This window comes from Triturus cristatus, chromosome 10 (genome assembly GCF_964204655.1).
Source record: "Triturus cristatus chromosome 10, aTriCri1.1, whole genome shotgun sequence".
Taxonomy (NCBI): domain Eukaryota; kingdom Metazoa; phylum Chordata; class Amphibia; order Caudata; family Salamandridae; genus Triturus; species Triturus cristatus.
Genome location: NC_140593.1, coordinates 1,048,118,376 through 1,048,135,697, shown reverse-complemented (window position 1 = coordinate 1,048,135,697; position 17,322 = coordinate 1,048,118,376). Strand labels below are relative to the sequence as shown.

At 48.9% G+C, this 17,322-nt stretch overlaps 1 pseudogene; it reads right to left on the bottom strand.

The window, feature by feature from the left end:
* Positions 1-353: 353 nt before the first annotated feature.
* Positions 354-17,322, bottom strand: part of LOC146796531 (propionyl-CoA carboxylase beta chain, mitochondrial pseudogene) — a 42,402-nt pseudogene continuing 25,433 nt past the window's right edge.

Below are 17,322 nucleotides of genomic sequence, written 5' to 3'. Positions count from 1 at the left end.
AACATCGCTGCAAAACCTCTATTTGAATTAATCACAAGTGATCAAGAGGTCCTTGGTCCCAGAGGAAAAAGAGCTTAAATATGCCACACAGAAAGAAAGCACAGGAACAGTCCACGTAAAGATGCATTGGCAAAAAAGCACTTTTTAAGTGTCAATATAATGTTTTTGGACTAGTCATGTTCATTACCCATTCTGTCTTTTTCAAATATGCATTCACATTTCATTGTCCTATTTTTAGAACTTTTCTTCGAGAAATTTGAACTGGGACAACGTGGTTGGTGCAGTCACTGCAGAGTTGTCACTTCCGCTTTCATAGTGCTCAGTATTTATGTTCCTTTCCCCTTTAATCCTTTCTACAAAGGGATGTTGTCATGCCTCTTCCAATGATTTGCTTGCTGTTTACTGGCAAACACCTCCAGGTCACGGCAAATGCCTATTCGAGATGTAGATGGCTGGATTATGTCATCAACAAATCCTCCTACAGGAGCAGGAAGGGGTTAGCAAACTTCTCCACAAATTCTGTCTCGGCTTGGGCCTGGTCCTGCTTCCCTCTAAAAATTATTTGACCTGCTCCTTTGGCACACATTACAGCATCTTCAGAGGTGGGCCAGGCATAATTTGCATCACCACTCAAGTGTTTGGTGCTCATGATATCACAGGCACCTCCGTAGGCCTTTGTTGTGGTGGTGATCTTTGATACCATGGCTTCTGCGAAGACAAAGAGGAGTTTTGCTCCATGTCGTATGATGCTTCCATATTCATGTGCTATGCCAGGCAAAAATCCTGGAACATCCACAAAAGTGATCAGAAGAATGTTGAAAGTATCACAGAACCTGACAAAGCGGGCCCCTCTCACGGGCGAGTTGATATCCAGGCATCCTGCTGCAACCTTGGGCTGGTTCCCAGCAATGCCAACTGTTCATCCATTGATCCTGGAAAAGCCAACAACTATGTTCTTTGCGTAACTGGGCATGATTTAGAAGAACGTCCGATCATCGACAATAGAATGAATGATGTCCAGCATGTTGTAGGCCTTAGTGGACTCCATTGGAACAATTGTGTCCAGGCCAGGAACAAATCGATCACTGGGATCATGGCACTCCTGGATGGGGATGGATCCCGGCTACTCAGTGGCAGGTAGGTCGTAGGTGAAGAAGTCCTGGAGGTTTAGCAAAGCATCAATGTCATTCTTGAAAGCTCGATGAGCCACGCTGACAATGCCGTGTGTGTCTTTGCACCTTCAAGATCCGCTTGTGTCACATCCTCATTGGCGACAGACTTTACCACATCTGGACAAGTGATGAATAAGAGTTGTCCTTCACAATGAAAGTGAAGTCTGTCAGGCCAGGTGAGTAGACTGCACCGCCTGCACAAGGACCCATGCTAAGGGAGATTGGGGATCCACGCCAGAGGACAGCACGTTCCGCAAAAAGATGTCAGCGCAGCCGGCTAAAGATTCCACACCCTCCTGGGTATGGGCTGCCCCTGAGTGATTTAAACCAGTCACAGGCGTGCCAACCAGGACAGTCTGGTTCATGACTTTGCATATCTTTTGTGCATGGGCACCAGACAAACTGCCTCCAAACACTGTAAAATCCTGGCTGAAAACTTACATCAATCTTCCATTAATACAGCCTTGACCAGTGATGACTCTGTACCCAGGTACGTATTTTTGATCTCCTCCATACCATAATTTTCACACCAGTGTTCCACAAACCAGAACCAGAAGAATCTGTTCTCACACTTTCAATGTTCCCTCAACAGTTCAACCCATTGAGAGCACTGGTCATCACAGTCATCACACTGACATTACACTTGAAGGACCACAACATCATAATGCCGGAAATAATGACCAGAGGGTGAGTAGCAGGCAGTGAAACAGTCATAGAGCAACTGAATTCTCAAAGGAAATAGCCATTGCCTGAAAAGCAGAGCTTAATGTACCTAGGGAAAATATAAAGCAGTAGAGATTAAGCTAGAAATAGTAAATATATGTGTTAAAATGTTATAAGTAGTATTTTTTATGATCTCTTCCAAGCAAACACAATCTCCCTTTTTTGCCTAAATTACTAAAATCTCATTAATTTTGTTATTTTCTTTGGCTTATTGTTCTTAACTTCTTGTGTGCTGGTCACAACCATATGTGTTTCTAAATTGCATGTTTGTGTGAATTGTATGTTTATTTAGTTTATTTTTTAAATTTTTTAATACAATGTTATGGGCGATGCTGAGCAGTGAAAGAACCTAACCTGCAACAAAGACTTTGGATCTGATTTAGAGTTTGGGAGACAACGTACTCTATCCCAAATGTGGTGGACTACCTTGCCTGCCAAACTGATGGTCCACCTGCACTATTTAGAGTGGGGCGGGCCATCACGTTTCCGACGACATGCTGTGATTTTTTTTAATTAATGAAAAAGGTACAAGGATCTTTCGTAAGCCCATCAACACAGTAATAAGTTTTGAGCAATCCTTATGCGGGACAGATTTCATTGTTTAGTTTTTTTAAGTCTCTTTTGACCATATATAGCGTATATGTATAGCGGGTAAGATCTTTTTTTTTTGGTTTGATGCATAGAAATACCACGAATTGCATCAAACAATAATGTGTTCTTACTACTATATGGACTTGATGTGTTTGAAATTCATATCATCAACTCTTTTTTATAATGATTACCTAGGTGCCGATTCCGATCCGTTAAAAAAATTACCGTACGACTCGTATCCGTATTTTTTTACGTACGAATCGTACAAGTGCCGTCCCACCGTTGAAGTACGATTCGTACGTGAAAAATACATACGAATCGCTTCGGGAAAAGTCTACGAGACGTCCCCGGACAGTTTTACATACAAATCGTAAAACTGAAGTCCGAGCGCGCAAGTACGATCCGTACCGCCCTTCCGAAAACACAAGCGCATGGAAAAGGCCCCGTATGGAGCGAACGCCGTACCACTCATATCCGGGTAAACTTGTGCCCGGGATACGAGTTGTACAGCCCCTCCACCCCCCATATGTCAGCACCGTACCCCCCCCATGTCTGCACTATACCGCAGCCCCGTACGTGTACGCACCATACCCCATCACCGTACCCCAGCCCCGTACATGTACGCACCGTACCCCACCACCGTAACCCAGCCCCTTAATTGTACGCACCGTACCCCACCACTGTACCCCAGCCCCGTACTTGGACACACCGTTCCCCAGCGCCGTACCCCAGACCCGGACTTGGACGCACCATACCCCAGCGCTGTACCCCAGCCCCGTACATGTACGCACCCTACCCCACCACCGTACCCCAGCCCCGTACTTGTACGCACCGTACCCCACCACCGTACCCCAACCCCGTACATGTACGCACCGTACCCCAACACCGTACCCCAGCACCGTACTTGTACGCACCGTACCCCAACACCATACCCCAGCCCCATACTTGGAGGCACCGTACCCCACCACCATACCCCAGCATCACGTATGTACGAACCGTACAACAACATTGCATATGTGAGCACTGTACAACAATATCGCGTATGTACGCACCTTACATATGCTAAAACGACTCGTACAGAACCAGGACACTGTAAAACAGCACAAGGAGGGTCAATTTGACTCGCACAACACCACAAAACACGTCTACAGTACAAAAAACATCTAAAAGACTGACCTGGCACATCCAAACAGGCAAACAGAGGCCAAAACTCACAACCACCTCTTATAACATACCCACCAAAATTTCAAACCCAGCCACACCCACAAATGGACCAATAAAAAGGGCCCACACTCACAAACCATGAACCTTTGCAACAGACCCACTGCTGACAGACACCACACACAAACAACTGCACCCATACACCTTAACTTACACACCTTTACACAACCTCCTTCACATATACCCCCTCTACACATTCACACACGCACCTACACATTCACACCCACACACCCACAACCATCCACACCCACACCCCACACCATGCCCACAGACAAGAATCCAAAGTTCACAAGGGAGGATCTGGACATCCTTGTCAACGAAGTCATCAGAGTCGAGCCACAGCTCTTTGGAACATTGGTCAGACAGACCAGCATAGCTGAAAAATCACGCCTGTGGCAGAGGAGCGTAGATCGGGTGAATGCTGTTGCGCCCATCAGAAGGACCAGGAATGAATGCCAAGCCAGGTGGTACGATCTGCGGAGGACAGTCATGCGCAAAATGAACGAGGACTACGCCCAGAGTAACATCACTGGAGGTGGGCTGCCCCGCAGACCGGTACATTACCATCCCTGGGAGGAGAAGGTTTTTTTAAGTCTCTTTTGACCATATATAGCGTATATGTATAGCGGGTAAGATCTTTTTTTTTTTTAACTGAGTGGGTTTGATGCATAGAAATACCACGAATTGCATCAAACAATAATGTGTTCTTACTACTATATGGACTTGATGTGTTTGAAATTCATATCATCAACTCTTTTTTATAATGATTACCTAGGTGCCGATTCCGATCCGTTAAAAAAATTACCGTACGACTCGTATCCGTATTTTTTTACGTACGAATCGTACAAGTGCCGTCCCACCGTTGAAGTACGATTCGTACGTGAAAAATACATACGAATCGCTTCGGGAAAAGTCTACGAGACGTCCCCGGACAGTTTTACATACAAATCGTAAAACTGAAGTCCGAGCGCGCAAGTACGATCCGTACCGCCCTTCCGAAAACACAAGCGCATGGAAAAGGCCCCGTATGGAGCGAACGCCGTACCACTCATATCCGGGTAAACTTGTGCCCGGGATACGAGTTGTACAGCCCCTCCACCCCCCATATGTCAGCACCGTACCCCCCCATGTCTGCACTATACCGCAGCCCCGTACGTGTACGCACCATACCCCATCACCGTACCCCAGCCCCGTACATGTACGCACCGTACCCCACCACCGTAACCCAGCCCCTTAATTGTACGCACCGTACCCCACCACTGTACCCCAGCCCCGTACTTGGACACACCGTACCCCAGCGCCGTACCCCAGACCCGGACTTGGACGCACCATACCCCAGCGCTGTACCCCAGCCCCGTACATGTACGCACCCTACCCCACCACCGTACCCCAGCCCCGTACTTTTACGCACCGTACCCCACCACCGTACCCCAACCCCGTACATGTACGCACCGTACCCCAACACCGTACCCCAGCACCGTACTTGTACGCACCGTACCCCAACACCATACCCCAGCCCCATACTTGGACGCACCGTACCCCACCACCATACCCCAGCATCACGTATGTACGAACCGTACAACAACATTGCATATGTGAGCACTGTACAACAATATCGCGTATGTACGCACCTTACATATGCTAAAACGACTCGTACAGAACCAGGACACTGTAAAACAGCACAAGGAGGGTCAATTTGACTCGCACAACACCACAAAACACGTCTACAGTACATAAAACATCTAAAAGACTGACCTGGCACATCCAAACAGGCAAACAGAGGCCCAAACTCACAACCACCTCTTATAACATACCCACCAAAATTTCAAACCCAGCCACACCCACAAATGGACCAATAAAAAGGGCCCACACTCACAAACCATGAACCTTTGCAACAGACCCACTGCTGACAGACACCACACACAAACAACTGCACCCATACACCTTAACTTACACACCTTTACACAACCTCCTTCACATATACCCCCTCTACACATTCACACACGCACCTACACATTCACACCCACACACCCACAACCATCCACACCCACACCCCACACCATGCCCACAGACAAGAATCCAAAGTTCACAAGGGAGGATCTGGACATCCTTGTCAACGAAGTCATCAGAGTCGAGCCACAGCTCTTTGGAACATTGGTCAGACAGACCAGCATAGCTGAAAAATCACGCCTGTGGCAGAGGAGCGTAGATCGGGTGAATGCTGTTGCGCCCATCAGAAGGACCAGGAATGAATGCCAAGCCAGGTGGTACGATCTGCGGAGGACAGTCACGCGCAAAATGAACGAGGACTACGCCCAGAGTAACATCACTGGAGGTGGGCTGCCCCGCAGACCGGTACATTACCATCCCTGGGAGGAGAAGGTGATGGCCCTGCTTCCGCCGGTGGGAGTACACGGAGTCGAAGGAGTTGCTGAGCCTGGTGAGTACACAAACAACGTACGTAACATGGGGGTAATGGCATCCACACCCCAACTACAACAAATGCACTCACCTACCCCCAAGCCCTCACCGGACACAACCACACTCAAAAACAACATCCATGCCAATAACATGTGTCTGCCCCATTCACAAAGCAAGGCCATGCCATCTCCCAGCCTACACAAACCACAAACCCAAGACTGGATGTCTGGGATGCTGGGAGGGTGGGGATCACTAAACATATTGTACAACTCAGAAACAGACACCATTGTCCTCAGCCCATATGGCCCAGTTACATACCCATGCACCATGCTCAATGCACAGGGACTGGCAAAGTACTGACAAGGTAGCTGACACTTGGCCCTGCTGTAGGCAGCAAAAGGCCCTCCTGTGACCACTGCAAACTCTAGCACAAACACAAAAAGCTCAGATATCTAGGACAGGAACTCACACTCACTGACATGGCAGCATGCTCCATGGGGGGACAGATACATCACCAGGGAGACCCACAGCCAAATCACACTACACCCACCAGCAGGCACCGTTAATCAATCAACAATCGATCAGGGTACTTGTAAGGCGCACTACTTACATGTGAGGGTATCAAGGCGCTGATGGGGGGGTAGTTCCACTACTGCTCGAAGAGCCAGGTCTTGAGGAGTCTTCTGAAGGCAAGTAGGTCTTGGGTCAGTCGTAGGTGGGTTGGGAGGGTGTTCCAGGTCTTGGCAGCGAGGTAGGAGAAGGATCTGCCGCAGGCGGTCGTACGTTGGATGCGGGGGACGGCTGCGAGGGCGAGGCTGCCGGAGCGGAGCTGGCGGGTGGGGGTGTAGAAGCTGAGTCTGATGTTCAGGTAGGCTTGTCTGGCGTTGTGGAGTACCTTGTGTGCGTGGGTGTGTAGCTTGTAGGTTACCCTCTTGTCGATGTGTAGTCAGTGCAGGTCATTAAGGTGGGGGGTGATATGGCTTGTGCGGGAGCGTTGACGATCAGTCGTGCGGATTTCGTTTTGTAAGCGTTGTAGCCGCCGTTGGTGTTTGGATGGGAGTCCTGCGTAGAGTGCGTTGCCGTAGTCCAGTCTGCTGCTGACGAGGGCCTGTGTCACTGTTCTACTTGTTTCGGTCGGGATCCACCTGTAGATCCGGCGGAGCATGCGTAGGAGGAGGAGACAGCGTTGACCTGCTTGGACATGGAGAGGGAGGATGCAAGGATCAATCCTAGGTTGCGTGCATGGTCGGTGGGTGTCGGTGCTGTCCCCAGAGCGATCGGCCACCAGGAGTCGTCCCAGGCTGAGGGTGTGGGTCCGAGGATGAGGACCTCCGTCTTGTCCGAGTTCAGTTTCAGATGGCCGCTCCTCATCCAGTCGGCGATGGCCCTCAGACCCTCGTGGATGTTTGTTTTGGCAAAGTGAGGGTCCTTGGTGAGGGAGAGGATGAGCTGGGTGTCGTCAGCGTAGGAGATGTTTTTGAGGTTGTGGTGGCGGGCCACTTGTGTGAGGGGGGCCATGTGAATGTTGAACAGCGTCGGGCTGAGGAATGATCTCTCACCCCTTACACAAGCACACACCCCCGGGGCAGCCAATGGAGTTACCTACTCTCACAATGGACATGTGACACAACAAGATCAAGCCACAGCCAAAGAAGCATCCAAGCCCAAATTTACATGTCAAACACCCTGGAGAACATTTCAATCAGTCCCCTGCAACATACCCATCCACAAGTGAACATTGATGTGAATGCTAGGCACATACAACTACCTGGAGGAACAGTGGCAACTAGAATATGTATGAAACATGGATGTCGCATTAAACAGCATTAACATTGTCTCTCTCTCACACACAGGGCAACGTCATGGATCTCTCCCAACAATGGGGGGGAAGTACCACAGTCCCAGACTCGGGAGGAACCTGATCCCACCGGCAGCGACACCTCACAACACTCCGCGGATGACCCCAACCCACCTGGCCCCTCTGGTATCCAAGCCCCTGCAGCACCTGCTTCAGGTACATCTGTGCCAACCACCACCCCCATAACTGCCACATCCCAGGAGACACCCAGGAGCCCTGCCCACACTGAACAACTGAGCCAGTCTGACCTGGAGGGACAAGGTTCGCCGGGCACCCAGGAGGAGGTAGCCAACACCGACACTGCCATCCCTCAGGGGTCCCGTAGACCCGATGTGCCCACAACGGCAGGCCAGGCTCGTGTGGGCAGGGGTGGTGGGAGTGGAGGCAGGCGGAGGCGAGAACCTGACCAGACAGCTGAAGGGACCGGTATGTCACACGTACGCAACATCATGGAGGCATACCGGCGTGACACCAGGGCCATCAGTCAGGTAGTGGCGACCTTCACAGACATTAAGAATCAGCAGGCCGAGCAACACGCCAGTCAACAACAACAACAAGGACGGATGGAGGCAAGACTGGCTGAGCTCCTGGCAGTGCAAAGGGACATAAGCCATTCACTCCGTCGGATCGCCGACAACATGGGCAACCCTCCCTGTGACACCAGGCGCAGACCAGCACCAGCCACAGGGAGGGAGGAGGAGGAGAAGGATTCGTCCGACGGAGCGTCCCAAGCATCGTCAAGGCCTGCATCTGAGGGTCCCCGGAGGAAGGTGGGTCGTCCACGGAAAAGACCGTGAGAGGCAGCGGACCATCCACATCTCCCAGGTCACCTGGCCTGGCACCTCGCCTTCATGCGCAACAGCAGCACATCATTCACTGACATTCTCTGCCACATGGACTTGCTGGTCACAGTCTGACCAATGATGACCAACACCGTGGTCTGGACTCTGATGACTTCAAATGCCAAGGATTCCATCTCCCCCTGTGAACTTTGGATTCTATGCACCCGGTAGAGCACCTTATTTTTTCAAACAAAACACGCACCCCACCGAGAATAAAACTATTTATTTGTTATTAGATGTTGCAGTCATTTTGCATTAGTCCACAACATACGTGTGGGTAAATGTCAAACTATGCCTGAGTGTTGAACTAACTCCAGCCATCCATACCCTGGGATCTGAGTCTGGTACAGGACACACATGGGTCACAATGTATCATCCGATACAGCCTGGGAGCCCAATACTCACCCGTGATGGCCTCAAGCTGCTGAGGGGGGGCTTGAAATACTGTGCGGACAAACCAATCAGGAAGAGGATGATGAAGGCCTAGAGGTCATGGCTCATGTGGAGGTTCCCGGGGAGGGAGTCCCAGGTACGTTTGTCCAGGTTGGAGAACCATCTCCTTCATGCTGGAGTGTTGTGGATGTGAAGAATGGTGGCCAGGCCAAGTTCGGATGCATAGAGTTGGGCCAACGGGGTCTTGGATGACAGACGTACAAGGTTGATTTTGGGGTCTGGGGTTGTTGACTGCCTCCTGAGTGTGTGTGAGGAGTGTGAAGGTCATCCTGCAGCACACAGTGATCCCTTGCAGCTATCTCAGGTGGACGGTGATGTGGATGGGGTGCGGGATGTTGAAGCTGAGTTGTGCAGATGCACCCTGGATGTGGACAAGTTTCCCGTGAGCTTGGATGTACTTGCTCCGTAGAGAGCGGGGCAGTAGTTGACACGGCTGGTGTCGTGGACCTGGGGGATTGTCTGTCTTTCCTTGGAGTGGATCTATCTGTGGATCATGTGCATCTTGCATAGGGTGTTGCAACATGAGGTACAGATGCTAGGTGATTTGCATGGCAAATGTGAGTGACAAATCCATGATGCACACCATCTTGTGTGCGTGGCCACTGGGTGCTTGTGTAGGGCCCCTGCGGGTGGGACACAAGAAGTAGAGCCAGCTGTAAGGGAACAATCCTCAGATGATTAACTCAGTCCTGTACAAGTCCAGCCTCAGGTGGCTGATGTTCAGCCATTCATCGACGGACCTCATGCCTTCTTGAATGTTGGAACTGGCAATGGCTGCGTCTTTGGTGAGGGTGAGGAGCACCTGGGTGTCAATGGCATACAACATGATGATGAGGTTGTGTGTGCATGTGATGGTGGAGAGAGGGGTCCTGGACACATTGAAGATTGACACGCTGAGAGATGATCCCTGGGCCATTTGCCAGATGACACCACTATACTACATGCTGAAGGCTTGAGTCCCACTCCCATGGCCTTGCTGGTGGACGGAGCCGGTGTGGAGCAGGAGGGACATGATCTGGTTGGTGTGACAGGGCCTGGAAGGCGGGGCAGCGCTGTGTAGGCAGTTGGAGTTGCACACTCAGCATGCAAAGGTGTTGTGTGTGCGCTTAGGGTATGCCTGAGAGCAGGCGGTTGATTTGCGGATAGACATTGCTTGGAGGGTGGCTGCAACATTAGACTGTAGTGTGATGTGGGTCATGCAAGGACATGAGGGTCGTGCAATGTGCACGTTGCATGTGCTGACAGTCCTGCCTTTGGCACCGCGTGGCCGCAACAGTGGTACAGACAAGATTATGACAGCCAAATGAATGGGTGGAGGGAGGCAGGGAGGAGCATTTTTGAGGCGTGTGTGTTGCCGAATCCCGCTACTTTGTGTGCCCTTGCTGCAGGGGCCGCAGCAGCAGGCGGCATGTCCTGGAAACTATGCCAAAAGTAGCACACAAAGACAAGGATGTCAGAAAGGACAACTGCAACAGGCGTATGTAAAGGAAGGAGTGTCCGGTTACCCATGGCACACCCAGAGAAAATGGATGCACAATCACCAAAGATGACTGACACAGGATCAGGAAACAGAAGGCCGAGCCACGCACTGGAGACACACCCTCAGCAGGCGTTGATGGCCCGTCGTGGGGACCAACATGCCCAAATACATACACAACCATGGACTTCATGCACAATCGAGATTCTAACCCATGAAGAACTGCATGCATGTAGCCATACTACACATGTTATGTTATGTTATGTTATTGACTTTTGTATAGCGCGGCAATTACCCGGAGGTGTCCTGGCACTTGTCTAAGAAATCCTGAGGGCCCTAAGCCAAGGGCAATAAAAGAGTGAATCGACCGGAGCTAATCCTTACGGAACAGCCAGGTCTTAAGCTCCCTTCTGAATGACAGAAGATCCGTCATGGTCCTAAGATACAGAGGGAGTTCATTCCAGGCTTTGGCGGCACCGTAGACAAAGCTCCTGCCTCCCCAGCGAGCTTTCCTGATACGTGGGACTTGAGCCACATAGACTCATATGCACAATCTTTGACAACTATGCCAGAGATGCCGCATGCAAAGTGGCAAGAGACCTGCATTGACAGAGATGAGGCACCTTGGAGGGTGAGGAGCCCCTTTATTACTCAGGCTCACACTAAGGGAAATGCATCAATATGAACAGACTCACAGGTCATTTGGCTGAACATGTGGGACCTACACTGGACACCCCCTTCACAACACAGATGTAGTAAATCCAAATGGCCTGGCACACAAGTTAAGGGGATGAGCCAAACACCCCCTGCTGCACACGGAGAGGCTGCAATTCCCCATTGAGCCTCTTATGGGGATGTCCCACACTATGTCCACCTGTAGCATCCCGTATGTTTCTGAGGGAAGTTTTACACACATTGATGCCTTCATCAGAATCCTCAAACCATTACAGATGACTGTCACGAAGGTTGACTATCAATTCATGGGAGTCATGCTACATGTCATGTGCCCCATGGTGAGTCGACATGTATGCATGGTAACCCAACATGCACAGGAGCAGTCCCCACACATTTCAAACACGTAACACCCCCAAAATGCCTTGCTGCAATCCTCACCCAAAATGACATTACCCCATGTCCGTGCAGCACACGTTGCAATACTCATGAGGAATAGCAGGAGGCCAAAGATGACATGACCAGACAACATGCGCAATAACCTGTGGATGACAGACACACAAGAAGTCAGCTAAAAGATTGTTATCCGCATACATGGTCATTTACTCTACAGGAATAATGTTATCACCATGCGATTTGAAAATTTAGTGTCTCAGCTAAAATGAGTGGAATAACATCATCACTCGAGTGACACATCAGAACACACATCTAAGTCACTTAGCATACAGTCAGCTGGACACACACATTGCAACACATGCCACACAAGGCTCCAAGGGTGCACACTCAGACCCAGTGACTCACCATTATGAGAAGAAGTTGAGTATGAGCTGACTCCGGATATCCTCCTCCTCCTCCTCCTCACTTGCCTCGTGACCAAGCCCTTCATTCTCCACGGGTGGATGTTCTTGCTCATGCTGCTCCAGGATGAGTGGCACTGCCTTCTCCACTGCCATGTTGTGCAGCATGCAGCACACAAGGAAGATTTTGCAGACCTTTGCCGGTGCATATGGGAGGGACCCGCCTGTCTTGTGAAGGCACCGGAATCGGCTCTTCAGGAGGCCAAACGTCCTCTCAATCACTCGCCTGGTCTGCCCGTGTGCATTGTTGTAACGGTGATCTGCAGCTGATCTTGGGTTGCGGAGAGGCGTCATCAGCCATGGCATGTTGGGATAGCCAGAGTCCCCTACATGGAAACATCATGTAAATAAGTGGGTCAGGAGATGCTGTAAGATACAAAGATACTGCAAAACACAGGACAAACAGAGTATACCCACCAACAAGACATGCTCGTTCGTTGTGCAGCCGCAGCATCATTTGTGGCACCCTGCTACGCCTCATGATGTAGGCATTGTGTGCTGACCCTGGAAAACGTGCACAGACATGGGAAATCAGCATGTTAGCAAGACACACCACAAGGGCATTTATAGAGTGGTAATGTTTACGGTTGCGATAGGCGACCTCCTGTGCCTGTGGTGGTAGCAAAGCCACATGTGTCCCATCAATGGACCCAATGACATGGGGCATCCCTCCCAGGGCATAGAAATCACCCTTGACACCTGTCAACTCCTCAGGAGTCGGAAAATGGATGAATTCATCCAGATGCTCCAACATGGCTGCCAAAACATCATACAGGACATGGCTGAACATCGTCTGTGACATGCCACCAACATCAGCTATGGTGAATTGAAACGTACCTGTGGCAAAAAAATGTAGGGCTGCCATCACCTTCATCTTGGGGGTCAGCGCAGTAGGATACCTGTGTCGTGGTTGGAGGTGTGGTTCCAGCTTGGCGGTCAAGTCCTCAATCAACTGTTGGGTGAATCTGTAACGGCGTATGCAGTCACGTTCCCTCATGGCACCCAAGTCTGGCATTGGTCTGGGGACAGGCGGTGCCCTGCAGAAAATTGGAATGAATAACGAACAGTGAGAACATAACAACATCAATGTCAATGAACTGAGCACATGCTCAACTGCTAATACACATCTGCTAAATACAGAGTCTGGTCTATGCAATACATCCAGGACACGTAATCCAGCCAGGTGATACTCCTACGAAAAGCCAGCTACACCCGTTGTTTGTCAAGTCTACATGACATGCCCTGAAACGAGCTGTGGGCCAGTGTCAGTGAACAGCCAGAGACATCACAAGAGTGACATACATCCACATATCAGCATTTGAAGAATGTCATCTCATACAGACAGCTGACGGCAAGCTAGAAGCACAGATCACATGGAATTTCAAATGTACAGATCACACACATTGCGATGAAGGGGTACATGTGAAAACAGAAAACACAGACATTGAGACGACACAGATATGTCCTCATGTCAAAATATCATGTTCGATGCATACAGACACACGTTACGTGAAATTCACATGTGGCATGGTGTGCGTAGATGTGTGCCATGCCCATCTACACACAGACACATGTTGGATGCAGCAACAGCAGATGTAGTTGACGGAACACCAACAGCAAGCTCATGGGAACACATGACACACACATGGCATAGTCACATCGGTGCACGCTGGTCGTTAAATGTCAGTTGTTAGTGTCCCTGTCCCTGGCATCAGGGGACAGTTGCGGGTGGTGGTGACTGTGCCATGCCAGTGATGCTGTGCTTGTCACGTTTGTACTACATGCACACATGTGCAAAGTGTGAAGGGGAAGTGTGCCACATAGTGCCCCATCACACATGACATGTGTACACAGGTCATCACACATCAATTGTGCAAATACATGAGGAGACATGTGCAATATCACTGCCTGACACACCTAGGCCCTGCACATGTAGGACAGCAATGACAATGACTTGATGTACATCCTTGTGCGAGTCTGAGACCTCCATTCCTTTCGTGCGCACATCCTATCAACAGTGTAAGCGTGTGAAACGCACCGTAAATCTCAATCTCAATCACTGCATTTGTAAAGCGCGCTACATACCCGAGAGGGTCTCAAGGCGCTGGGGAGTGGGGGGTGCTACTGGTCGAAGAGCCAGGTCTTGAGGAGTCTTCTGAAGGCCAGCAGGTCCTGGGTCTGTCGTAGGATGGTGGGGAGAGTGTTCCAGGTCTTGGCGGAGAGGTAGGAGAAGGATCTGCCGCCGGCGGGGGTTTTTCGGATGCGAGGGACTGTGGCGAGGGCGAGGTTGGCTGAGCGGAGGCTTCGGGTGGGGGTGTGGAAGTGCTGGAGCAGAGTTTTCTGTTGAAAATCTATTGGGTTTTTAAGCTCCGGTTTGTCTATATGTCGAAAATTAAAAATATTAATTTGTAACGTTAATTATTTGTTTTGTGTGAATGTTCTGATTAACCAATACGTACTAACAAGAGAAAACTACACGTGGGGAAGCGTTCATGTTGCATAATAATAATGTGCAGGTTTAACTAAATGAATGTTGCTGAGTGCTGTTTGTTTTAAAGCACAAAACGCTTTTGAAATAACGTGTACTAATGCTTTTCTGTGTTGCAAAGGCTAGATAATTACATACACATAAGGGTATTAGTGGGGTTAACACTGTTTAGTCACTATGCTGTGGTAACGTTGTTTTTGTCTCCTTTAATTAAGATGGTACGTTTTGGCCTAGTAAAAAAATGGCTGCCGTTTAAAGCCTGCATTTGAGTGACTGAATTTTGATGAGAAGGCCTCGCTGAACATGGTCGAGAGTCATCTGACCACAGTCTTCGCCTGGTTTAAAAGTTTCCCGTGAGGACAGCAGCTCTGGGCGAGAGTCCAAGTGTCCTTGGAGGACAAAGGAGCCACAATGAACTTTGTGATTACAGCGCTGGTTCCGAGGAAATAAGAATGTGAAAGAAACATTTGCAAAACATGAGTTTTCTTCTTCCGTCTTTTTATTTTTGTGATTTTTCTGAGCGGAGATTTTCCAAATGTAGCGATGCTACATCCTTTCCTGCTCGCTCTGCTCAGCGGTTCAGCGGACGTTTAGAACATTTTATGTTTCTTTAATATTGCAAGTTTCCCTATAAATATTGTTAGCCTAGAGAGGGTCTGAGGCCACTTCTTCCCAAACCTGCGTTGGTGAGGATCGATGCTGTGAGGACGGCGACTCGGGAGACTACTACTGAGAGACCTGTCCTGACCCATTATGACATTTAGCTAGAATAGGTAATTATGAGAATAATGATTTTGCTTTGATTGACTTTCATTTAACTAATTTTAGATAAAAGTACCGTTGGTTAAATACAGTGTTGGTGGTTATTTCTTGTTGTTTATTGAGTACTCTATTTTGATTATTGTTGTTTAGATCATGACTCAGGATAATATCAAACTGGTCTTATCGACCTCAGTGTAGATATAGGGTGTTTAGGAGTTTTCTCTCCACAGGTTCTATGCTGATAGAGTAATCGAGCGTATGTTAGTGAAATGGGCCCAAGCGTATGATGTGTGTATGTGCGTGTATCTGAAAATTACTCTATCCGTGGAAGTAGGGAGAATTTGTATGCCCTAATCTGCACCAATTTCCTGGTAGCAGAATTTGATGGTTTTGATGGTTAGCTTGATCTGATTAGATTGCTTGTACATTGGCTTTTGATTTATTGATTATTGATTGATGTTGGTATATGTACTAATACTATACGTTGGAGTCGTCATGTTGAGTTATATGTAGTGCTTCTGGAACTTGGGAGCTGGTAGCAGTTCCGTAGTAGGGCAGAGAAAAGTATATACTGCTCTCGGGAAAGACGGGATTGTTGGTCCTGTATGTATGCAGGAGAAACGTGTGACAATTGAAGTTGCGCGTCACATTGTCTGGGTTCGGAATCAGTGACATCGTCGTGTGTTACTATTAGAGATATATTTTCAGTATAAAAGGAGTGCGTATGATAGCGAAGGTTATCTGTGAAACTCTGGTCTTAAGTCCCAGGGATCCGTAAGGTTCGCCGTTAAAGCTTATCGCGGGAGAAGTAATAGGTATTCTCTGAGCTTGTCTGAAGGACTGGGCAGAGGTAAGCGCTGCTTGGTTAACGTATGTTATAATTCTGTAGTAGGGCAGATCATATGCTGTTCTCGGGAAAGGCAGGATTCTGTGTGTATGTACTAAATTTTCTTGAATGAATGTGCGTGAATGTATGAGCATTTAGTTGATTGTAAAACTCTTTGGAGCAGTCCTAGAGGAAACAGTTAATGAATGCATGTTAGAAGGGCAGAGTAGAGGGATGTGCTACTGTGTCAACGGGATTCTTGTGAAATAGATTTTCTTTACTATTCTGTGGTTAGCGAAGCAGACAATGGAGATGTTTATATGTTGTAACTAATAGATTTTGTAGAAATTTGACACGAAGTCTACTGAGGAGATTTTGTAAAGGAGGGGTAGACGAGTGACAGGAGACAGAGCAGAAACTGCAGCGGCTGCTGACGTCATAGAGACCGCGCTCTGATTGGGTAGTGGATCAGAACAGGGTTCGCGCTAGGATTGGTGCATTGGTGTGAGTCGCGCTGTTATTGGATGAAAAAATCGTATTGTACAGTTGTATTTCAGAAGGGATTAGAAAGTTTTGGTAAACGCTAAAATGTATTACCAAGAAGAGAAAAAGAAGAAATCTTTGTTTGGGAAAATTAAGCGGTGGTTTGACAAGGATAAAGATGTTAAAACAAGAGAAGGTGAATTGTTACCTCCAGCGAAAACGCCTGCATCCTTCATGGTTGCGAAATATGGGTATCATACCTGTATATGGTTGGACAATTGGGTTAGGTACACTAGAGAGGATGGTGTTTTGGCCTTTCCGGAACATGGTTCATTTAATATGGCCGTGTTGAGAAATTTACGGGAAAAGATGTTGTGTCTTGACCCAAGACCAAGGCCGACACAGTTTGAGGCATTGGTGGAATGGGAGGATGAAGTGCATGATGCGAGAAAACAGACAGGTCTGGAGGCAACTAT